Raw genomic sequence first — 20,815 nt, forward strand, 5'->3', positions numbered from 1 at the left:
GGGTGAAGCCGTCTTAATTTGATGGGGGCGCCCCGTATGAGCCAAACTGCGGGAACGTCCGCTGCGGCTCCTCTTGACGCCATCTTGGGCTGGGCTGTGCGTGTTAATGCTGGGATGCGGCAGTATAAAATTGCTGTTTCGCAGTGCTCGTGAAAGCTATCCGACACCTTTACGCTTTTTATGTTTGGATTGAGCGCGCCAGCAAACCATATACCATCACTTTCGCATGGCGGCAGCTGTTGGAAACAGCACTATAGCGACCAGTGCGACTGCGAAGGACTGCGCTCCGCTTCCGCAGGTTGAACTCGACAAGTTAACTGTAAGGATGTATCTGTTGTATCTATCACGATGATACATGTATTTTAAATTAAATTTTACGATCGCAATGGTAGCGGTACACACAAACACACAGCAAATTAATCATACGGGCAGCTACCAAACGCGGAATACAGTTGCTGCGAAAGATGCTTTTGAGTCATCGCCACATTGATTTAACGTGAATTGCCACCCTTTTCGTGTAGTGTATTTTCTCTCGACAGTGGATATGTTTATTCGATGTTACGCTGCTTTCATTTCGTATTAAAGGCACGGACAGCCACTGCGGTTAGTACGCCGCTGACAGCTGCTATCGCGTACCGAGCTTGGCGAATGCATGTGTGTCTGGGGTCCGCCGGCTACTTAGTGCGAAAAGCATACGATCGACCTGTTCCGCTTCACATTGTATACTTTCAAGTTAAACCACGGTTCAAGAACAGCACATAAAAGAAGTAGTGTGTCAGGTACCATCCGTCAACGTTTTTATGCTGCCTTGGTGTACGTCCGGCGGCTCAGCGACATCTTATCACCGTCCCGTTGTAGCATCATTGTTTGCACGACATATTGTTGATCAGAACGCCGAAAAACGCCCGCTCCCAGCTGCACCAAGAACGAAGATGACAAATTCGCAGCACATACCAGTGCTTACGAAAAGTGGCGCCTCCTCTTGCGCGGTGGAAGACGGCACTCTCGCCGAGCGCTACTCCCAAGTCGTCGCTAGGCCTAAATTGTTTCGCATCGAAGGCACATCCGACGGCGGTTTGTAATTGCTCAGCGCTAGAGTAAATGGTCTCTCGTGGAACTGCCTTACTGCCGATCCCATTGTATCAGTTTCGACAAACTTGTTTTTATTGCAGTTATCAACAGCACAGTATGAGTCAGAGATCCACAAGAATTTGTATTTCTTTTTTTGCTTTCGGCTTGTTTTTTGCGTGAAGAACAGATTTTAGCACGCGCTTCTGGCGCTGGCGGAAGCGATTCACGGTATCGTCGGCGCGGAGGGCATGCAGGAGATACGGCCTGCCCGGCCTGCGTGTTTACTACGGTTGAGGTAGTACATTGGTCATAAAAATCGTGAGTCCGTCATTGGTATTAAGTCTGTCAGGATGGACTGGAAAACGGTGAAGCAAAGACATATCACAGCCGCACTCGGACTGTCGTTGCATGCCGCATACGCTCACAGCAATCATCTTGCAATTTCTTTTATTGTTTGTAGAGTCCACGAACACGCATTGCAGTTCCGATGACAATTACTGAAAGTGGCGTAAATAAATGTATTTAAGTCTCTCAAATGACAAACAATATACCGAGATGCATGGTAGCTTTGCTAATCACGAAGCCCACTCGGTACTATAGCAACAATGGCCTGGCGCAATGAATCTGGTTAGAAAGTGTTTTCCTCCTCTCCTGGTTGCTCTCGGTAAAACGGTCTATAGTGAGGTGTATTCGACAATTATTTACATCGCAGCATGTACGTACAATCCCCACGAAGCGCCGGTGTGCGCGGCCGGAGCAATCTGCCTCGACTGCTCATGACCGCCGCCGCGTGAGCGCTCGCCTGCAAGCGCTGCCTGCAAGACGCCACAACATGGGTTTGCAAGATTAAAAAAAAAAAAGTATCTGCAAGTAGGAAATGCACAGGAATGAGTCAATGAGCTCAAATATGAGTACATTGGTTGGTGTGTTGTTGCCCGGATATTCGCCTGGCTGGCGAACAGGCCAAACAGCGTTGACGGACACTGTTTCCTCCTTGTTTTGGTTGCCGAACACTGTCACACCGAGGTAACACTGCAGCAACCTGTTCAGCTTCCCGGCTGTTCGTGCGGTGGCATGCTGTTGGGGAACAATTAAGTTGGTTCCGAAACTTGTTGGCGGCTTGTTTGGCGGACTTATTTGGTTGTTGGCTGTTGTGCTTCCACAGTGTGACTCTGGCTTCGAAAATAAATTGCGAAACATGTACAAGCCTGACATTAACCGCGGTGTCGCCGGCAGAAAACTTTCAGCTTGCTGCGCTGCATGATGCGGGCCTTATTGCAAGAAGCAGCCGGGCCTACTCCGAAATGTTGTTTTTTTTTTTTTGTTGAATTAAAAATGTGGTGGTTAATTGGGGAATTTTTAAATTTCACTGAATAAAGTCTTGTGGCCAATTTTAACCACCTTTCTTCCAGAACACAGCGTAGGCTGTAAATTCACGGTTCGGAAGGCAGGCGCGACAAAATGGTGCCCACGTCTGCTGTCAGTTAGGAATACGCATACAGGTTTACATGTTACCCGCGCAAACCTACGCGTCCCAGCATTCTTTGTATCATCGAGGCCGTTAATCACAAACCTCAAAGTGCGGGTATCGAACGCCGCTTCGATACATGCGCACCTTCATTTTGCGTAAAGGACGGCGGAGAGAAATTGGAAACGCGTTTGCTGTTAGAAACCTCTTAGTTCGTCGTACAGCACCGACAGTAGCACAACTTGCTAATATACCCAACCTCTGCATACCTATACCACTCGCAAATGTAAGAAATGCGGACTAACGCGGCGTGTTTTTCTAAAGCGAGAAGGTCGCGGTCGCAGGAACTAGAGCACTGCACGGGCATTAAATATTTACCCGGGCCCAGCCCGGGCCCTGCAGGCTTTTTTGTTACCCGGCCATGTCCGGCCCGACACATAAATTTAGGCCTGGACCCGGCCCTGCCCCGAAGAAGCTTTGATAGACTCGGCCCGGCCCGCTAGGTGGAAAGGCCCGACTCAGGTCCGGAAACCCGAGTGCTAAGTCCGCATAGGTAAAGACAAAATATTTTGTTACTACGAATCTCAATAAAAAACACCTTTAAAACTTTAAAAATCGAAACGCAACACTCTGCAGAGATAGCAGCAGTTGAATAACTAATTTCATTATATTTTCTGGTCAGTGATAATGTGATAAATTACTTTAGTTCAATAATTTTGTAGCAAACGTAACTAGCTCCTTTCGAAACTGCTTATCTAAATGGAGCTTTACTCTTTATAAACAAATCAACGTACGCCCGGCTGGAGCCTCGAGAGTAGGAACGAAGCGCGGCAGTCTTAGGCCAGCGTAAAGGACCAGCGAGTAGGGGTGAAACTGAAAACTGACCTCCTCTGAAGGGCCGCCGAAAAGGCAGGTATAGGACAGGGCGGAGTTCTTCAGAGTTAGCACTGAGCAGCGTTTTGTGGCACGCCAAAGGTTGCTGCTGCTAGGGCACTGTGGTGCCTGGATGGCTGACACAGAATTGGAGAGAAGGCGAAAGAATGTGTCTCTCAGTGCATCACGAGGCTGGCTGCAGTTTCGTTCAGGCCGTTTCTTAGTTTTTGTTTACACATGAAGACCGGAAAGTAATTTTAGAGTAATTGTACTACTTTTCTTAAATATCTGTAATGCAATATCAATTTTTGGGATCATTAGTTTGAAGTGTAATTTAATTATTTTTGTGCTATTTTCCGGAGAGTAATTGGTAATGCAGTTGAATTCGTTTTCAGCCCCTCTGTGGTGTTGCAGTACGTGGTTAAGGCGCTCGACTACTGCGCCCAAGCATGCGGGACGGAATCCCGGCCGCGGCGGCGGTTCTTTGATGGATGCGAAAAGAAAGGCGCGCGTGTGCTGAGCGATGTCAGTGCACGTGAAAGAACCCCAGGTGATCGAACTTTCTGGTGCTCTTCACTACATCGTCTCATAGCCTTAGTCGCTTTGGGATATTAAACACTATAAACCAAACGGAATTCGTTTTCAAAAGTAATTCTTCCATGTATGACGCTCTCAGCTTTTTTTTTTATCTTTTTTTTTAAACAGTACGGACTTCTAAGCAGAGCGCAATAACAGATGAATACCTTCATCAGTAAACGGAAGAACCGGAAATGGACATGGAAAAGAACTAACAGGGTGACTAAAAATGAAATTGACTTTATACTGTAATCAACCCCCGCCATTTTGCTAGATGTAGAGGTAATCGGGAAAGTGCGGTGCAGTGACCACATGATGGTGAGGTCTCGAATCGGTCTAAATCTGAAGAAAGAACGCAGCAGATTAGTAAGAAAAAAGTCCCTCAACGAAATAGCGGTGCGGAGGAGGGCAGAAGGGTTCAGCATCTCGCTACAAAATAGATATTCAGCTCTAACCGAGGATGGAGACATTGCCCTAGAAGCAATACACAAATAATTTAAGAGATATCATTACTGAGTGCGCTGTAGAATCAGGCGGCAGGACAGTTAGAGAGACCGGTAAGGTGTCTAAGGAGACGAAATAGTTTATTAAGAAACGCCCGAGTATGAAAGCTTCCATTCCAACAGACCAGATAGAATTGGGAGAGATGCAAAAATTAATCTATAAGCGCGAAGTGGCCGATATAAGAAAGTATAACGTGGAGACAATTGAGCATGCTGTAAAGAACGGGGGAAGCCTAAAAGCGGTGAAGAAGAAATATGGCATAAGGAAAAATTAGATGTATGCGCTGAGGGGCAAGGCGGGCAACGTCATATGGAAAAGAGAGTCAAAGTAGCCGAGGAGTTCTATACTGATCTCTATAGTAGCCAAAGTAGTCAGGACCGTAGGGGAAAACAGTCAGACGTTCCACCAGTGACGCAGGAAGAGGTTAAGAAAGCAATAGAAACTATGAAAAGGGGGAAAGCAGCTGGAGAGGATCAGATAACTGTAGATTTGTTGAAGGACGGGGGGGATATCGTGCTAGACAAACTGGCCACCCCATTTACGCAGTGCCTGGTGACATCGACGGTACCGGAATCATGGAAGAACGCAAGTATTATCCTCATTCATAAGAAGGGGACGCTAATGACCTTAAAAATTACAGACCAATCATCCTACTGTCTCTTGCTTATAAGGTATTTACTAAGGTAATCGCTAATAGAATCAGGACAGCCTTAGACTGCAATCAAGGAAAGGATCAAGCAGGGTTTCGGAAACGGTACTCTTCTATCGATCATATCCATACCATCAACCAGGTGATAGAAAATTGTTCGGAATATAACCAGCCCTTATACATAGCATATATTGATTACGAAAAAGCATTTGACTCAGTAGAAACCTCGGCGGTGATGCAGGCATTGCAAAATCAGGGGGCCGTACGTGAAGGTGCTGGAAGATAAATATAGTGGCTGCACAGCAACCATAGTTCGGCATAAAGAAAGTAACGAAATTCTCATAAAGAAAGGTGTTAGGCAAGGAGACAATCTCCCCAGTACTATTCACAGCTTGCTTAGAGGATGTATTCAGAGACTTGGAATGGGAGCAGTGTTGCGTTCGGACGGCGACTTCAACGGGACATCTGGCCAAGAGCCTTTCCAAGAGGCGGCCACAGTGAACGACTTCCTGTGCCACGCATTCTCTTCGGTGCTTGTTTCGACGTGTATCGGGAATTTATGACTGTCTGCGCCTTCTCCGCCCAAAAAGAGAAGCACACAGAGCAGTTGGCGCCGATCTCACAAGAACTGCGTTTAGGCAGTGCTGTCTAACTGCTCTGTTTTCGTCACTTCGCGCCGCGGCCGAGACGCGACTCCGGGGCCATTTGCCGTGAAGCGGAACGGACGGAGCCGGCGGCGCAGCCCTTTCCAATGGTTTCGGATACCACCTCCGAGGAGCGGCCGCATCCGCCGCGGTCATAAATTTTAACCCGCGCCAAGCTGCCCTTTGACCCTGGGCGTTCCCCTCGACTCTCTCCCGCAGTTTCGGCATGTGACATGCGTGCCTAGGGACTCTGTGTGGAGACCTGGGGAACTTTTTCGCTAGATATACAGAGCTCCATCTTATGCGAGCTCTCTCTCACTGTGAACCTGGAACATGCAACCTCTTGTATAAAGTCTCTTCCTATTCTCCTCTTAACTGTGCCTCTCGCTTCTTCGAGCACGGCACCAACACCGGAGGAGCCGATGGCGTCGCTAACCAAGTCCCAACAGTGGATGGCAGCTCGGTGGGATGAGCCGGCGTCAGCTATCCTAGTGCGGTGAGTGCCGCGTGTTTGTCTCTCTATTCGCCAGATTGTCTAGCGCAGGGAGTCGTTAGTCGAGTTCGGTGCAATTTAATACATGCAGAAAATTTTGTTGCCACAGGCCAAGAATTGGGTGGTTTGAGCACAAAATTTAGCAGGGAGCAAACGACGCAGAGTGCGAAGTTAGGATGGACAAGCTTAAAGTCTGCCAGGAGTTGGGCATATCAGTTGGCCCAACAGAGCGCAAAAAGCCAATTCTAGAGCTAATGCGGGCAGAGGAGGTGACTGAGGAAGAAGCCGACGAGGCTTGGAAAACAGTTCTAGAGAGGAAAAAACTAAAAGAGAAGGAGCGGCTTGTAGAGCTTCAGAAGAAAGAACGCGAAGAACGCCTTCTAGAGCTCGAGCGTAAAGCGCAGAGAGAGGAGCTGGAGAGAAAAAAGGAAGCAGAACAAAGAGAGCATGAATTACAGCTGAAGAAACTGGAGACAGAGGCACTTCGTATTTCCACGGGGCGCTCTGTTTCTTCAGGTGGTCAGTCCAAAATGAAGGACCTTCTGCAGCCGTTTAGGGTGGGCGAGGACATAGCACATTTTCTCGTTAACTTTGAACGCATATGCGAAAAGGTCGGCTTCGAAAGGGACGAATGGCCACAAAAGCTGTTGACTGTACTTCCATGCGAGGCTTTCGGGGTAGTCGCACGCCTTAGCAACGACGAGGCTAAAGACTACGATAAAGTTAAAGCGGCGCTGTGTCGGAAATACCGTCTGTCGACTGAGGCCTTTCGGCAGCGTTTTAGAAACGCGAGGTGGGTACAGAATCTCATCAGGAGTTTGCTTATGAGATCAGAGCTAATGTGACAGAATGGCTAAAGAGCGCAGGCGCATATGAAGATCACGACAAAGTGGTCGAGTTCATTGGCCTAGAGCAATTCCATCAAGGAATCTCGGAGGAAGTTAGATCCTGGGTGCAGGATAGAATGATGGAACTAAGTTTGAATAAAGCAGCCGAACTGGCTGAAGAATACAACATTCGCCGAAATGCACGCCTGAAATTGGCAAAACAGGAAAAACGCAACCGAACGGACTTTGTTCCTCGCAGGCTCGAAGGAAGGAGATTTCCTCCTCCAAAAACCTTGAAAAAGCTCCTCCACAGGCAGTGGGGAGCGGAACGGAGGGCCAGGCAAAATCGCCGAAACCAGCGGAAAGGTCAAAGTCACCTGGTGACAACGCAAGAGCATTCGAGGCGTGCAGGCCAGTTATATGTTATAACTGCAAGGTACGGGGCCACTTGGCTGGAAGCTGCAAAAAGAAAGTCGCTTTTGCAAGCATTGCAGATTCTGATGAGAATATGAGGCTTTTACAGCCGTACATGCAGGAGCTGCTTGTTAATGGTAAGAAATGCAGAGTGTTGAGAGATTCTGCGGCCACAATGGATGTGGCGCATCCGGGTTGTGTTTCTCCGGAACATTTTACCGGAGAATGCGCATGGATCCGGCATGTAGTAGAAGAGCAGAGTGTCTGCCTGCCACTGGCTAAGGTGGTCATAGAAGGCCCGTTCGGGAAAGTATGCACAGAGGCGGCGATTTCTCCCAACCTACCTGATCATTTCCCCTATCTGTTCTCAAATAAATCTGAGCAGATACTGAAAGAACGGGGTCAGTCGTTCTCTAATACCATAGCTTGCATGGCGTTAACCCGTTCGAGGGCTCGCGAACTCTCCGGAAAGCTCGGAAGCACACCGCCAAAAGAAGCGCCAGTAAATGCGACAGCTGAGCCCGACGCTGTTCCGCCGGTTGTTCAGCCCCGCGCTCCAGACAATGAGAGTCAAGAGGAGGGCACTCAAAGCACGGAGGCGCCTGCTGAGGAAAACCCGGGCGCAGGCTCAGTATTGTCACCTGCGTCCGACAGCTGGACGCAGCTCGACAAGGTAACACTTGTTGCCGAGCAGAAAGGAGATGTTTCATTGAGCGTCCTGCTCAGTTCAGTTCAGTCGTTCAGTCGTGTCCGACTCTTCGTGACCCTATGGACCATGTCACGTCACGCTTCCCGGTTTTTCACTATCTTCCTAACATCACATAACTTCACATAGCCATCTAACCATCGCGTTCGCTGCCTACCCCTTCTCAGACGACCCTCAACCTTTCCCAACTTCAAATCTTTCTCCAGCGACTCCTCTCTTTTCATCAGATGACCAAAGTAGCTGAGCTTTAACTTCAGAATTTGACCCTCCAATGAGCAGTCAGGGTTTATGGCCGACAATATCGACTGATTTGATCTTCTGGCAGTCCAAGGTACTCACAAGAGTCTCCGCCAGCACCACAATTCAAACGCGTCAATTCTTCGCTGGTCAGACTTTTTCCCAGTCCAACTCTCGCATCCATACATCACAACTGGAAAGACCATAGCACGAGTTATATGGATCTTGGTTGGCAGACTAATCTGCTCTTTACTAGGCGGTCAAGGCTAGCTATTGCTCTCTTTCCCAGAAGCAGGCGTCTCCCAATTTCATGGCTGCAGTCTCCTTCTGAGGTAATCTTCGAGCTCAAGAAGAGAAAATCTGTTACAGGTTCCACTTCTTGTCCCTTGATGCTCCAGGACTTGATAGAGCAAGACGCCATGATCTTTGTCTTTTTAATGTTCAGTTTAAGCCCAAACTTCTCACTCTCTTCTTGTACGAGCATCAGAAGTCTCTTGAGTTCCACTTCACTTTCTGCCATTAAAGTGGTATCATCCGCATATCTAAGGTTGTTGATATGTTTTCCAGCAATCTTCACTCCAGTAGAGCGTCCTGCTAGAGAGTGTCAAACAAGGCGCCCCCAGAAAGAACATTTCGTTCTATGAAAAAGATAATCTAATGTACCGCCGATACTCTGACAGTATAGAGGTAGAGTATACGACCAATTGTTGGCCCCGCGGGAGTATCGCAAGCAGATTCTAGACCAGGCACATAGCAACGCTTGGGCCGGCCACTTCGGCATACGAAAACCTAAAGCAAGGTTAGTACAAGGTTAGTACTGGCCCGGGTGCTGGAAAAAGGTAGAGGACTACTTTCGCTCTTGCGACACATGCCAAAGAATTGGGAAGTCCACTGACAAGTGGAAGGTACCGATGAAATTGGTTCCGATAATTACTGAGCCATTCCGGCTGCTAGTTATTGACATCGTTGGACCGCTACTAATGTCGGAATCAGGTTGCCGCTATCTTCACCGCGCTGTGCGTAGCGACTAAATTTCCAGAAGCGATCCCCTTGAAAGACCTAACTTCGGCATGCGTCGTGGATGCTTTGCTGGCTATTATCTCGCGGATCGGATTCCCAGCAGAGATCCAAAGTGACAACGGAAGCGTGTTCACTAGTTGTCTCATGACGACGTTCTTTGAGCGATGTGGAATCAAGGTCGTGCATAGCTCGGTTCACCTTCCGCAGTCGAATCCGGTTGAGCGAATGCACTTCGGTTTGAAGCGAATTTTAAGGGATCTTTGTTTTTAAGAATAACGTGATTGGGAAAGTTGCATTTCTGCGGCAATGTTTGCCCTCAGATCGGCTCCTCATGAGAGCACAGGTTTCAGTCCGGCAGAGCTTGTGTACGGGCGTAACTTGAGGGGTCCGCTGCGATTGTTGCGGGAATCGAGGGAGGGTTAAGGCGAGAATCCTGACGTAGTCTCATACGTGTTGCACTTACTGGAACGCCTGGGAATGACCCGAGAGATAGTGGAAAGCAATATGAAAGCCGCGCAGACGCTTGCCAAGGCACGCTATGATAGGACGGCACGCAGGCGAAATTTCAAAGAGGGCTATGAAGTCATGTTGGTATGCCCTTCGAAAAAGACAAAGCTCGATGTTCAATGGGAAGGGTCAGCCAAAGTGGTGTCCAAGCTTTCTGACACCAATTATGAGGTGAAGCTTGGAAGAAAACACTCTAGAGTGTACCACAGTAACCTCATGAAGCCTTACATTCAGTGAGAGGCGGTGGTGAATCTGGCACTTAACCTCCAGAGGAGGAAACCCCTGAGATTCCGCCTCTCATGAGGGGAACCACTGCGGCAGACAGTGTCCTGCTGGCGAAGATCGAGGCAGAGCCCGGTTTAAGCGAAAGTTAAAAGAGCGACTTAGAACAAGTAGTCCAGGATTTCTCTCTCGTCTTCTCAGACAGACCAGGCAAAACAAACTTGATACAACATGATATCGAGTTGACAGATGATAAGCCGATTCGATGCAAGGCGTACCGGCTTTCTCCCAAGAAGAGGGAAATTATGGAGGCTGAAATTCGCCGGATGTGTGAATTAGGGATGATAATTCCAACCGAAAGCGATTTCACGTCGCCATTGATTTTAGTTGAAGTCCCTGGCAGAGATCCAAGACCTTGCATAGATTACCGGCGTTTAAACTCGGTAACGGTCGATCCGACGTACCCTATACCGAACATCGAAGAAAGGGTTGAGACAGTATCCCAGGTTAAGTATATTTCAACTTTAGACCTTGTTCGCGGATACTGGCAAGTTCCGCTTACTGAGCGTGCCAGTCGCTACGCGGCTTTTATTTCCCTGTTAGGAACATTCCGACCAGTGATGCTCAGCTTTGGGCTGAAGAATGCCCCTTACTGTTTTTCTCGACTAATGGACTGAAGTTCGCTCGTCCTTACCTAGATGATGTAGCGATCTTATCAAACACGTGGGGGGATCATATGGATTACCTGCGTAAGGTAATGGAGAGGTTGATGGCGGCAGGGCTCACGGTAAGAACTGAGAAATGTCACTTGGGCTGCGCGGAAGTCACCTACATGGGGCATAGCGTTGGAAGGGGTAGACGCCGACCATCTGAACTGAAAATAGCTGCCGTGACAGACTATCGTTGCCCGAAGACTAAGACAGAAATGAGGGATTTTCTAGGGCTTACTGGTTATTACCAGCATTACGTCGGGCAATATTCCGAGATTGCAAGTCCCTTGACAAATTGCCTGCTAAAAACAGAGCCCGTGATCATTCAGTGGGACGCCAAGAAAGAGGTCGCGTTCGAATGTTTGAAAAGGGTGTTGAGTCAAAGACCTGTTCTCACAGCGCCCGATTTTTCGAAGCCTTTTGTCATTCAGTGCGATTCCAGCGACCCAGGTTTGGCAGCCGTGCTTTGTCAAACCGACTCGAATGGGCAAGAGCGACCCATTCTGTACATTAGTCGAAAATTGAGCACTAGAGAAGAAGCGTACAGCAACTCATAAAAGTAGTGTGCATGCCTCATTTGGGCTGTACAGAAGCTCGCCTGCTTCGTTGCCAGGTCAAAGTTTACTATAGACACTGACCACTGCCCCTTAACGTGGCTGCAAAGCATGTCCTCAAAGAACGGCCGCTTACTTAGGTGGAGTTTAGCTCTTCAGGAGCACAACTTCGATGTGCGATACAAGAAAAAGAAGAAGTACTAGTGTCTTCCTGCTAAGGTGGCTTCATCGCTCCTCTGAAAATTCTTCCCGTCCTTGTAAGCACTTGTACTGTTTCCAGAAAAGTGGATCCTCTACTTCCGAGGAAGCTCCAGATGTCCTATCGGCGTCAGGTTGCAAGACCTCCGGCGCATGCTACCCATGCATGATTGCAGCTCAGGTCGGCACGGAGGCTAGGCCTAGTGCTGCCGCTGCCACGCTGGCAGAGGTAGCTTCGCCGGAGTTGCTCGCTGCAACTCCTGCCCTGCCGTCGACACCTCAACCTGACCATCGGCCTCAGGTCCAGCTTGGTGCTCCCGGTTCTTCAGCACCAGCGCCCATTCAGCCTTCCTACAATGCACAACAGCCGGTAAGTGAACTGTACTCTGGGCGGAGCACGGCTATGGCCACCCAGCTAACACGCCGAGATGGACATCCAACAGTGCGGCCTGAGGAGACGTGCTCTCAAATGGACTTATCCGCTCCACCATCCGTGTCAACGAGCACCCGTGCCCCTCACAAGCGTCCTTCGGAAGATAATCAACCGAATTCGTCCTCGGCAAGTGGTGGCTGTCAAGGAAAGCGCTCCTGTTTAACTACTGTCGCAAACCAGGTTGCACCTCCACCGCGATCGTCATCTTACGAAGTGGCGATTAAATCTCTAGCCAACAAAGGCCTCATCGACATACCAAACAGGATCATCCAGGCCAACTTGGACGCTTGTCTCGGAACCAGAGGTTTTCGAGGCTTCACGGCAAGGAAGAAGTCAAACACTATAGCTGTGTGGCTCCCGACACTTAATGCGGTGGAACGTATCCAAACGCTTAGTTATATTTCAGTCACAAGTGAGATCACAGTGCCTGTGCAAGTGTATCTAGTTGAAGGCTCCGACTTGCAGCGTTGCGTCGTTTACAACGTCGACATAAACGAAGATCAAGCCACCCTTCAACGTGAGCTGTACTGCCCAACGCACCGAGTCATACAGGCCCGACACATAGGAAAGGGGCGTTCCTGCATGATCACCTTGCAAGGCCCTCCCACATTCCCAGCCTGTCTGTACTACTACGGCTGCATATTAAGGCCGCTGCCGTATGAACCGAGTTTGGTTTACTGTTACAACTGTTTTCGGGAAGGGCACATGTGCAAATCTTGCCCTTTTGCTACTGTCGATGAAGGTGCGTCTGAAGGAAAAGTTACGTACCTATGCGGCCTCTGCAAATCGAACGACCACGAGATAACATCTCCAAGTTGTCCGACAAAGCAAAAGGCAACGCAGAAGGCTCGTCTTCGGAACGCTAAGCGTTGGCCAGTAGAAGACATGACACTAGTGCAGACATCACATCGCTTTGCAGCTCTCCAGTGGGATGATGACGAGTGGCCAGAGCTTCCTGAGCCCGCTTCGAATGCACCTCCAGCTAAGACAAAGTCTAACGATACGGTGCTCAAGAAACACCGTCGACAACAGCCAATACAGCAGCGTACTGATCTACCAGACGACGATATGGCTGTAGTGGATGAGCAAATCAGAGGTCCCTAAGCTCCGACAACACCGCGAAATGCTTGCTCGACGTCGGTGAGCTGAAGAAGTAACCGCCAAATCTAGTAATTGCCCAACACCGCCGCCTTCCTCCCGCGCAGCAGGGCCATTTGCTGCATCTTCCCAGTGTACCACAACGCCCAATGATAACTCTACAACATCGCTGCTCCGCTATATGGTCAACCAGTTGTCCAACCTGACATCTGTGATACTGCAGCGCTTGGACTAGCACACGAAATTGGCGAAATCCGGTCATCCTGGTGTACTACAGTGGAACTGTAGAGGCATTTCCACGAAGGTGGCCGAGCTCAAGACCCGACTGCGATTTAACAAGCTTCGGGTGTGGGCTATGTTACTCAGGAAACGAACGCCTTGCCATCCATTCCGAGCTTCAGCGGCTACGTGTCTCCTTCAATGACTGACCGTCGCGTGCAGATTGCTTCTCCCCCAGGAAAGGCGGCGGTATATGTTGAAACGCGTATTCCTCATGTGCGCCTTTCTCTCGAAAACTGGTGCACATCATACCAAGAGGTAGTAGCAGTTGCTGCGAAATTTCGGAAAGGAACCGTTGTTCTTGTTTCATATTACGTTCGACCAGCTGGAGGCGCCTCTTCCCGTATTAATCTTGGCTGGTTATTAAGTGTTCGTCGGCAAAACCCCGGGTGTCCAATTTTAGTCGAGGCGACTTTGGGGGTATTGGGGGTATCCCACTGCAAGCCCTCGTGGTAGGCGTGTGCGGGATGCCTTCACTGATGCCCTGTTTATTCTGCTTAATCACCCTGGGACAGCAACACGGCCTGTGCGTCACATACGTAGTGCTGCCAATGCTCCAGACTTGACGTGGTGGTTGGGCGCGGGAACTCCCTCATGGCACATGGAGCCAGACTGCTGGGGAAGTGATGGCCACCCTATCCTCATCGGTCTCCATCCCTCCCGTCTCCGCCCTTTACGCCGCAAATGTTCTGTGATAAACTGGGACAGTTTTTGCTTATGTCTCGACAGTATGTCTTCAGATTCATCGTCACTCCTTGTTGACCGCATACAGAGAGCACTAAACAACGCTACGACTACTACCTGGATTGATGTAGGTCGACCGGCACCAGATCTCGGCCTGCTAAACTTGTGGGCAGCCCGCCGTCAAGCTGAGTTGGCTGTTACGCTAGACCCTACTTCGGGGCAGGCACGTACACGACTGAATTATCTTCCTGCGAAGGCTCGTAGATATGAACGCGATCTATCGCGACGCCAGTGGCATGCATGGTGTGAACAATTTTCTGATAAATCATCGAATGCCTCACTCTGGCGAACGTTTCGTGATATGGAACACGGTCGTCGTTCTACTGACGCAGCAGCAACAGCATGCTTTGCGGCTTATCTGTCGCCGGCCGATTTCGCCAAAGAAGCGGCTCGAAAATTTTTCCCAAAATACGATATACTGCCTCCTTCAGCTTCAAATCTTAATTTGGCAGGTATCCCTGCAGACGCATGGAAACTACCATCTGCTGCCGACGCAGATGGAATTGCGAGCCCCTTTTCGATGTGTGAGCTGCTGGCTGCAATTGACGATGCTAAACGGGAAACAGCGCCCGGCCTGGACAAAATTCAGTATGAGGTTTACAAGAACCTCAGTACTACTGCACTTCCTCAACTACTAGACACCATAAACAAAGTGTGGCTTGATGGTGTCGTACCCGAGAGCTGGAAAACCACTGTCGTGATCCATATTCCCAAACCTGGGAAGCCTCCAGCAGACCTCGCCAACTTACGACCAATCTCCTTAACATCAACGCTTTACAAGCTCGCAGAGAAAATGCTAGCCACACGACTTTCTTCGTGGCTTGAACAGCACGGTTTTTATCACCCTGCTCAAATCGGATTTCGTCCATACATATGTACAGAGGACGGGTTGGCTGTCTTGCCATCAGCAGTTCTATCATCTACCCGCAGCCGCAATGTACGTACCATATTAGCTATGGACGTTGAAAAGGCATATGACAACATCAGTCATGCTGCAATCCTGAATGCCATTGACATGCTTCATCTCCCTCCGAGAGTACGCACGTTTGTCGCATCATTTTTGGACGGAAGAAAATTTGCAATACGCCTCAGCGCTGACACTGTTGGTTCGTTTCACTACGTGGCGTGCCCCAGGGATCAGTATTGTCTTCGACGTTGTTCAATATTACTTTCATCTCATTGGCGTGGCGCTTACATGATATCCCTAAAATCAAGGTTTTGCAATACGCAGATGATATCACGGTATGGAGCACTCACCATGATCTCACTCAAGAGGCCGCCCTTCAGTCACCATTCGACGTAACCTCTGATTACGCATCCTCCATTGGCCTTCAGCTTTCTGCGTGTAAAACTTCATACACGTCAGTCGCCAACCTCTGGGGACGCCGTAAATTTACCTCAAATCCAATCCGTCTCTCTCTATCAGGCACCCCAATACAAGAAAGTTCGAGCCTGAAAATTCTGGGCTTAACAATTCACCAATCAGGATCAGCGACTGCTAGGCTTTCTCAGGCAAAAAAGCAAGCACTTCAAACTATGGGTTTAATAAAAAGAATTGCACCTAAAAAGGGTGGCGCTGGCTCGTCTGTGGCACGCCAGTTAGTGAGGGCGGATCTGCAGCCACGTATTGTTTATTAGGCCCAGTTCCAGCATCTTACAATAGCACAATGGGATCGCTTTGAGGCCGTAAATCGAGAAGCTATGAGGACCATAACATGCCTTCCACGACTCACACCGGTAATAGCGTTACAGAAGAATGCGCAGCTCAACACCATCGATGAACTGGTGCAGCAGCGCCGTGATGCTCGCAGACTCAAGGCCACTTTCTCACATTCCACGCAAGCACTGAGGGCGTATGCAACGTCGCACATTATACTTCAGCCACCTGCGCCAGTTCTCCCTCCCTGGAAATTTATACAGTTAGGAGACAACAAGCCAACTGACATCCGCAGACCAACGTTTGCCAACTCGGCATCGTTGCTTCGCCAGAAATTTGAAGAGCAAGATACTAACCTGCCTCAAGATTCCATAATAGTGTACGTAGATGGAAGCCTGCAAGGATGTGAAGCCAAAACGGCAATCTACTGTCCACGGAGACCTAGCCTGAATCAGACAACTACGTTTCAGCTTTCGGAACCACTTACATCTTTCTGCGCTGAGCTCGTGGCAGTTCAGGAGGCACTCTGCTCCGTGGCTTCCATAACCATGCTTCCTATAGTCCACGTTGTCATCCGCACTGACGCACTTCAACCAGTACGTCTGGTCCGACGTGTCAGCCGCTGCCCTAAAATTTGCCAAGACATCCACCAGCTTGCGGCGCGAATCCTACAATCAATACGAATTGAGTGGGTCAAACGGGATCTGCTGCCATCCCAAAGTCAAGCTGATTTAGGAACCCGCCTCGTGAACCGAGACGCATCAATCCCACGGCTCCTCGAAGTGGACGACGCTACCCTCCTTTTGTCAAGAAAGGAGCACCTCTGGCGCCGCACACGTGCACTTATTCCTCCGTGTGCGATATCCCTTCCCCGCGGTCTCATCCGTGCAGAGGAGGTTGCGCTTAGGAGGATCCGGGTCGGTGTTGCCTTTACACCAGCTGTCACTAGGACGTGGTCATACTTCCAACACTTATAACCTCGCCCAGTATGCCCGATCTGTAAAAATGAAGATGTCGAGGCCGACATTCACCACTTGCTGTGGGACTGCCCAGCACTCAAACCAACACGAATCCGGCACCTGAGCATAGCTGGCCTTTCAGCACCCAATCCTGCCTCATACGTCACTTGGACGCAGGGACCTCATCATCGCTCACTTCTGGACTTCATAAAATCAGCCAACCTTTTTCCATTCATTTAATCATTCATTCATCCTTCATCTCATATCCTACTGATGCCCTGAGGCAATAAATATCGACTATAAAAAAAGAAAGGAAAGCTGCATACCAACACTGACGGTCTCAGTCAAGCATTCTGAAATCAATTCAACCCCTTTCCTACCTTGTTATGCATCTGGGTAACCGAATGCATTGTATTCATAGACATTTATGATTTCAGAATGGTATGTACCGCATGCAGTCGAATAAGCGCGCTTTGAGTTTTAATGCAGTGCCACTATGTTTAATGCCCACTAGGGAATGTGTGCAGGTTGTCAAAAGGTGTGCGAAACCTTGAGGGCCTAGAAGTCACCTTAAATCGAAACAGCTAGATATAGAAGGGAATAATGCAACGCTCCTACTACAATGAGCTGTCCCCTTCACCTGCCTGACATGCTCTTGCATTTTAGACATTCATTTAGTATAACTGCATAATCAGATGGCGTCGTGGTGTAAAGGCGCCCTTGCGGGAGGTCTTCTTTGGGCTTTTACACTTGTCGGGCACTCTAGTTCGTTTATTTATATAGCATATTAGCAGAATCGATTGTTTTCTTGAAGATCTGGCGTTTCGAGTGGTTTTCACGGGGTGCTCACTGTGCTGGGTGTGTTTGGCAAAGGCAGTCTTGCTGAGCGCGCCAAGCGTACACAAGTTCCAAACGACGGGTGCCGCTGAGTGCTGAGAGGAGGACACCATGCAACAGAGAGAACTAGAGATTCGTAGAAAAGCGGAGCCGACCACTTGTTCGAGCCCTCGAGTCAACTCATCAAGTCAGCCGAGCAGCGCCAAAGTGCGCGACCTCCTGATGCAGTTTCTGGCGGCGGCTTCAACGGGACATCTGGCCAAGTGCTTTCCAAGAGGCCACAGGGAACGACTTCCTGTGCCACGCATTCTCTTGTTTCGACGAGTATCGGGAATTTATGACTGTCTGCGCCTTCTCCGCCCAAAACGAGAAACACACAGAAAAGTTGGCGCCGCCCTTACAAAAATGGTCGTGAACAGTCTTTAGAATCTGTATTAACACCTTATTGACTCTATCAATATTGTACGTACTTTTAATCTGTATGAACATGTGTAAATACGAAGTTCATACACTGTTACTTTTGTGTATTTAAATCAGTTCATATAAAGTTTGTACATAGCAAGTTGTTAGGGTAATATACTTCTCTGTATATACTCCTATCAATATACAGCAGGGGCGTAGCCAGGGCTCTGTTTCGATGTCAGAAACCCTTCCGAAAGTTTTTGAACTCCTTCTTTCGGCCTTTTTCGCAAATTTTTTTTATCGATGCCGTATAACGCCCTCGAAAATTATTTCTGGTTATACCACTCATACACAGCTATTAAAATATACTGAAGCAATTTAGCATGTCAGAAAAAATGTTCAGATCGAAAGTATATAGTATTAACTGACCGAGTGAATGCTATTCATTGCAACTCATATTTGAATTACATTTTTTATTATGAATAGCATCTGTTAAAAAGAAATGGAAATGGAAAATTGATACGATCAATTTGCATGAATTATAGATAAAACTTATAAGGTTATAATTTGAAAATTTAACTGGTTACAATTTCGCTCTTTCTTCATCGCGCATTTCTTAGTCAAGCGTCCGCTCTTGTTGAGGACGCACTGTGTCCTTTTATCAAGCTCGCTCGCCCAATTAAATACAAAAACATCACAAATGGAAGGTAAACGCGCCGCGCCGCCGACTTTACAGTGGAGAATGCGCGCTGTGGGTGTTGTCGGGTTACATCACGCGATGCTGAGACGCACGCCCTGGACTCTCGGATCCACGTAGCTCATCCCTCAGAAGCTATATGGGCGAAACTTTAGAATTATATATTGGCATACACACAATGATTGGGTATATGCACATGTACAGTAAGCTACCGAACGAGCCCCCCCCCCTCTTCTCCGCTTTCCTTCTCACGCGCCGAAATTACTGGAAAATGGAGGGTGCATTTCCCTGGCAAGGACCAAATTTTCATCCGAAAAAAAAAATGAATTTGTATTTTTTTTTCTTTATCGACCCGATCGTGTTTAGAAGTGTGCTCCCAGACGCATCCGAGCCACCCCGCTGTGCATAGCATACGCTCCTGTCCACCACTTATGAAAACAAATCGGCGCCCGCCGCCGACATTTTCTCTCGCCGCGCTCAGTATGTTAGCGATTGTCTTATTCTCTTATTCACTTCTGCGCCGCCGCTCCCGTCAAGGCAGCGGCCATATCTTAGCCCATCTGTTCCTGACCGCGCGCATCGTATGTTTCGCTCGCGGAGGTTATCCGACACCACCCAGCAGCCTTTGGACATGTGCCTCAATCGAGCGAGCGCTCTACAGGTTCTGCTTTTGTTTATGTTTTTGCTGGAGGTGGTGTCTGGGTGAGGTGCGAGCTTAGGGCAAGGGTAGGGTAAAGAAGCGCGCTAATGGTAAGGGAAGAGGGGGGGGGGGGAAGAGAAGGCGCGGCGGCTGGGGAGGGGGGGGGGGGGGCGGCGAACTAACACACACAACGGCACAGAATGCGCCAGCAGAAACACGCATATTCGCTCGCAGCCTTCGCATAGCGTTCATGCAGCCTCGTGAACTATATCAGCGCGCAACCTGCGGTCCGCGGCACCGACCTCTGTAAATCAATTAAGCGCCCTTACGGCACAATTAACACGCACTTGACCCGAACCACGGAATATCGACCAGCTGTAGCTGAACATATTCATCCTTCCGCTGTGATCCATTGGGAACGTTATGCTAGTTCTAGTTGCAACCACCCTCTCGAGAGGTTGGCTGGAAGCTGTCCTTCAAATCCAATGCGCGGGAAGGATGCAAGGAGGCGCTTGGCCATCAGAGCGCGGCTTCGAGCTGGAGGAGGGGGGGCGTCTAGCCGCCCTGCGAGCAAAGCACACAGTAGTGCGCACGCACGCATTCTTTTTTTTTCCCTAGAAGTGCGGGAGCTATGAAAGGAGAAGCGGGCAGGCTAGCCAACGTAGACAGCGCGCGGTATCACACCTGTGACGGCTTCATTTACGCGCCCTTCAATCAATCAATCAATCAATCAATCAATCAATCAATTTTTTTGTTTTCAAATCCAGAGGACGGGGGGGGGGGGAAGGGGCACCTCAGCGAGAAAGCAGTTGCACACTGCTTAAGAGTGCCGAGGACCCTCGCAAACATCAGCAGGTGACAGCTCAACAGGAATCTAGTTTACATGGAACACATTACAGGCATAAACACAGGCATAAACATTGCAGACATTACAGAGATGAACAGCAGCAAAAGCAAAAAAAGGAAAGAAAAGGAAAACAGATATGTGTTCACCGAATAACAGCGCAATTTCACGGTATTACCGCAGTGATGTCATCAATACAGCAAAAAAGATGGGTTTAAAGTTTCACAAAATATTCACAGAGCAAAGTTGTCTCCGAGTAACAGTAACGAAATCAGCAATCAGTTTTTAGTGTTTATTTAGCACAAATGTATGATGCTCTCAGTCTTGAGAGCTATTTCTTTTTCGCCTCTGCAAAGCTGCATGTGTGTGAGCGCGCGTGCGTGCAAATAACTCATGCGCAGGCACACAATAGAGACTTTTAGTATAGCGTACACAGACACACGCAAAGGAATAGCGCACGCCAAAAATATCGTGACAAGCACTGCGCATGCGCTATACGATAGCCGAGACCGAACTCTTTCGTACGATAGGCCAGCGTACGCTGAAACTTGA

This window comes from Amblyomma maculatum, chromosome 5 (genome assembly GCF_055883805.1).
Source record: "Amblyomma maculatum isolate TAMU_Amacu chromosome 5, ASM5588380v1, whole genome shotgun sequence".
In the NCBI taxonomy this organism is placed as follows: domain Eukaryota; kingdom Metazoa; phylum Arthropoda; class Arachnida; order Ixodida; family Ixodidae; genus Amblyomma; species Amblyomma maculatum.